This window comes from Babylonia areolata, chromosome 22 (genome assembly GCF_041734735.1).
Source record: "Babylonia areolata isolate BAREFJ2019XMU chromosome 22, ASM4173473v1, whole genome shotgun sequence".
Lineage (NCBI taxonomy): Eukaryota > Metazoa > Mollusca > Gastropoda > Neogastropoda > Buccinidae > Babylonia > Babylonia areolata.
The window spans coordinates 45,753,962-45,758,961 of record NC_134897.1 but is presented as its reverse complement, the minus strand read 5'-3'; the positions used below and the strand labels follow the sequence as shown (position 1 = coordinate 45,758,961).

General features: G+C 41.2%; 1 protein-coding gene across 3 annotated transcripts in view; it reads left to right on the top strand.

Moving 5' to 3' along the window:
• The window catches only part of LOC143297183 (zwei Ig domain protein zig-8-like), a 638,521-nt gene that overhangs the window by 186,455 nt on the left and 447,066 nt on the right, over positions 1–5,000 (top strand). The window lies entirely within an intron of this gene.

The following is a 5,000-nucleotide window of genomic DNA, read 5'->3' as shown; positions in this document are numbered from 1 at the left end:
GATATAGTCAAATATTTCACCTTTTGAATCATTCTTGTATCATGTATCTTTTATCTCTGTCTCTCTGTCACTGTCTCTTTCCTTCTTTCTTTTGAATCATTCTTGTATCATGTATCTTCTATCTCTGTCTCTCTGTCACTGTCTCTTTCCTTCTTTCTTTTGAATCATTCTTGTATCATGTATCTTCTATCTCTGTCTCTCTGTCACTGTCTCTTTCTTTCTTTCTTTTGAATCATTCTTGTATCATGTATCTTTTATCTCTGTCACTGTCTCTTTCTTTCTTTCTTTTAAATCATTCTTGTATCATGTATCTTCTATCTCTGTCTCTCTGTCACTGTCTCTTTCGTTCTTTCTTTTAAATCATTCTTGTATCTTCTATCTCTGTCTCTGTCTCTCTGTCGCGCTCTCTCCCTTTCTTTCTTTTAAATCATTATTGTATCTCCTATCTCTGTCTCTGTTTCTCTGTCGCTCTCTCTCTCTCTTTCTTTCTTTCAAATCATTATTGTATCTCCTATCTCTGTCTCTGTTTCTCTGTCGCTCTCTCTCTCTCTTTCTTTCTTTCAAATCATTATTGTATCTCCTATCTCTGTCTCTGTCTCTCTGTCGCTCTCTCTCTCTCTTTCTTTCTTTCAAATCATTATTGTATCTCCTATCTCTGTCTCTGTTTCTCTGTCGCTCTCTCTCTCTCTTTCTTTCTTTCAAATCATTATTGTATCTCCTATCTCTGTCTCTGTTTCTCTGTCGCTCTCTCTATCTATCTTTCTTTCTTTCTTTTAAATCATTATTATATCTTCTATCTCTGTCTCTGTCTCTCTGTCCTTGTCTCTCTGTCGCTCTCTCTCTCTCTTTATTTCTTTTAAATCATCATTGTATCTCCTATCTCTGTCTCTGTTTCTCTGTCGCTCTCTCTCTCTCTTTCTTTCTTTCAAATCATTATTGTATCTCCTATCTCTGTCTCTGTTTCTCTGTCGCTCTCTCTATCTATCTTTCTTTCTTTCTTTCAAATCATTATTATATCTTCTATCTCTGTCTCTGTCTCTCTGTCCTTGTCTCTCTGTCGCTCTCTCTCTCTTTATTTCTTTTAAATCATCATTGTATCTCCTATCTCTGTCTCTGTCTCTCTGTCGCTGTCTCTCTGTCGCGCTCTCTCTCTTTCTTTCTTTTAAATCATTATTGTATCTTCTATCTCTGTCTCTGCCTCTCTGTCGCTGTCTCTTTCTTTTAAATCATTCTTGTATCATGTATCTTCTGTGTCAGTCTCTCTCTCTTTCTTTCTTTGTGAATTGCTCCCTGTCTGATTATCTCCCTTTCAGTCAGATTCCGTTGCCAACAGTGTCATGGTGTTGTGTCATGATTGAAGAATTTGTTGTTTGTTTTTGTTTCCATTTTACCTTCACTTTAGAGAATTTAGTTCTTTGGGGACTGTTTAACTTCTTTTGTTGTTGTTGTTGTTGTTGTTGTTGTATTTTTTCAAATTAATTAATCATGTATAACTCCAGACAGATCTCTCTTTACATACAAACAGGCGCGTTGACAGGTTTGTTAGAAAAAAAGAGGAAAAGAAAAAAACGAAGAAGAGGGAATTTCAATGCATCTGCTGGTTCTGCCTTCATCTCTCCTTCTGTCACTGTTTCCTCCCTCCCTCCCTCTCTCTCCCCCCTCTCTCTCTCCTCCCCTCTCCCCCCTCTCTCTCTCTCTCACCCCCCCCCTTTCTCTCCCTGTCTCACTGTATCTCTTAGAACGGAGAAGCTGAAAGGATTTCATGTTCCCTTCTGTTTCGGACAATACAAAACGCCCCCACAAAAAAACATCACGTTACAAATTAGGGAAGAGCAAAATAAACGCAAAAGAAAAATAACTATTGAGTAATTGATTAATTAAATTCCTTCCACTTTCTCTCTCTCTCTCTCTCTCTCTCTCTCTCTCTCTCTCTCTCTCTCTCTCTCTCTCTCTTCTCACAAGTATAGACCATGTCTTGAAAAAAAAAAAAAATCAATAAAAAAACGGTTTGAGTTCATTTCCACAGTGGCAACATTCTCTCTCTTTCTCACCTCTCCCTCTCTTTCTCTCTCTCTTTCTTCAGACAGGCACGCAGGTAGACAGACACGCATACAAAGAAAGGTAGTTTGTGTGTGTGCGTGCGTGCGTGCGCGCGCGCGCGCCTGTGTGTGTGTGTGTGTGTGTGTGTGTGTGTGTGAGGCAGAAAGAGAGATAGAGAGAGACAGAGAGAGAGAGGGAGAGACAGACAGAGAAAGACAGACAGACAGAGAGAAAGGAAACAGAGAAAGAGATGGAAATGGAGACACACACACACACACACACACACACACACATACACAGACACACACACACACACACACACACACACACACACACTGTATATATATATATATATATATATATATATATATATATAGAGAGAGAGAGAGAGAGAGAGAGAGAGAGAGAGAGAGAGAGAGATATATATATATATATATATATACATGTGTGTGTGTGTGTGTGTGTGTGTGTGTGTATAGATAGATGGGGAAGGGAGGGAGAGAGACAGACAGACAGAGAGACCGACCGATAGACAGACAGACAGACAGACAGAGAACGCAGGAACGCAGGAAGTTTATGCGAAGGCCACCAGCCTGTCCACATGAGAACACGTACAGAAACCAGATTACCAGATTCAACAGAACTTAAACCTAATTGCTCTGTCACGCAATTTGATTATAACATTCTAAATTAAACTTCACATCAGTTCCTCTCTGGAACGAAAAGCATAGTAAATAAACATAGCGACATCTCTTATCACACACCTGTCTTCATTTTGTAACAAAAATGGAACTGGTGGAGTGTTATTATTTCTATAATGTTTAAATATATACTTTTCTCGTAGTTTAGCATATACAGGACATCTGATAAGAAAATGTACTTCAGTTTCTAGATCATCACAAAAGGGACAGTTTTTTGGTGAGAGAGAGAGAGAGAGAGAGAGAGATTTATATCTGTGTATGTATAGATAGATAGATAGACAGATAGATAGATAGGGAAGGGAGGGAGAAAGAGACACAGAGACAGAAAGACCGACCGATAGACAGACAGACAGACAGACACAGAGAAAGAAACAGAGACAGAGAGGCAATAACACTTTTTAAAATTTTTTTTTTATCTCTTCCCAAATGTGTGGGTTGCACTTTGGGGAGTGATGGAAACTGACACTGCGCGGCAGCAGGGGAGACAACAGCGATCCCCCGTGTGGGTTGTCCCCCCACCCACTGAACTCTCCTCATTTTTGTTTGTCTGTGTACCTTTGTTTGGGCTGCACGTTCTGTTCGGCTTACACTGTGAACACCATTCTCCACACCCCGACAACTCTCAGGTCCATGCCCTTATATCTGTCTGCTCCCGAGCCCCCCACCCCTCCCCGTCTCTTTCTGTCTGTCTGTCTGTATGTCTGTCTGTCTCTCACTGTGTTCACGCTGACATGTTTCTGTGTGACAACCCTCTGCAACACTGTCACCGAGTGACTGTCATCTAGTGACGCACGGCCTGACAACCAGCAGATTGACATGGCACAAGGCCAAACAGATGCACGTGCTGACAGTCCTTCACTGCTCAGGATGTCCGTGCACAGCCACGTGTCCACTCCCAGGATGATGTCCGCTTCACTGTATTCAAGTAACTTTCACAGTTCCTGCTGTTTAGGTCTGAGGCTTTGGAAGCTGATGGTCAGGACTCTTGATATTTGTTTTCTTCTGACTGCTGGGGTCGACAGAGGACAGGGTCAGAGATGGCAGAGATACTGCTAACGGAACTTGTGATGCTGATGCGGTTTCTTGCCAGCTGGAGTGGATCCTAAGGCACTCTACACCTCTCCACACATGTTCATGCAGGATGCGTGCAACTAAGTCTCACAGGCATCGCAGGCTATCCCTCTGTCTGTCCAAGCGCCACATGGATATTTTGGGGGCATTGTTAGGAGCAGTAGGCAAACGAGAATGAGAATGTGTTTGGAGAGCATATTGTTGTGGAGGGACAAATTGACATTTCTCAGTTCTAATGTTCGCAAAGTTAGCAAGTACAAAAATCTGGTTTTCACCGGAAGTGGTAGTCGAATAGAGTGCAAGTTCGCTGGGCTTCATAAGAATATAAACAATAATCAAATACCTGATTTTCGAAGAACATAGGTATAAAGTGAGTACTCCAAAACAAAACAACAGGCCCTGCTTCATAAGAAAAAAAGAAAATTAAATAAATTTGCGATAGCACGAAGCAGCAGATGTTCTCACTTCGCACATGCGCATCCCACATCTTTTTTTCTCTTTCTTTCTTTGTTACCTGTGATAACGTGATGTTACCTGTAATAACGTGATGTTACCTGTGATAACGTGATGCTACCTGTGATAACGTCATGTCACCTGTGATAATGTGATGTTACCTGTGATAACGTCATGCTATCTGTGATAACGTGATGTTACCTGTAATAACGTGATGCTACCTGTCATAACGTGATGTTACCTGTCATAACGTGATGCTACCTGTCATAACGTGATGATACCTGTGATAACGTGATGATACCTGTGATAACGTGATGTCACCTGTGATAACGTCATGTCACCTGTGGTAACGTGATGTTACCTGTGGTAACGTGATGATACCTGTGATAACGTGATGATACCTGTGATAACGTGATGCTACCTGTGATAACGTGATGATACCTGTGATAACGTGATGTTACCTGTAATAACGTGATGATACCTGTGATAACGTGATGATACCTGTGATAACGTGATGTTACCTGTGATAACGTGATGCTACCTGTGATAACGTCATGTCACCTGTGGTAACGTGATGTTACCTGTGATAACGTCATGTCACCTGTGGTAACGTGATGTTACCTGTAATAACGTGATGTTACCTGTGATAACGTGATGCTACCTGTGATAACGTCATGTCACCTGTGATAATGTGATGTTACCTGTGATAACGTCATGCTATCTGTGATAACGTGA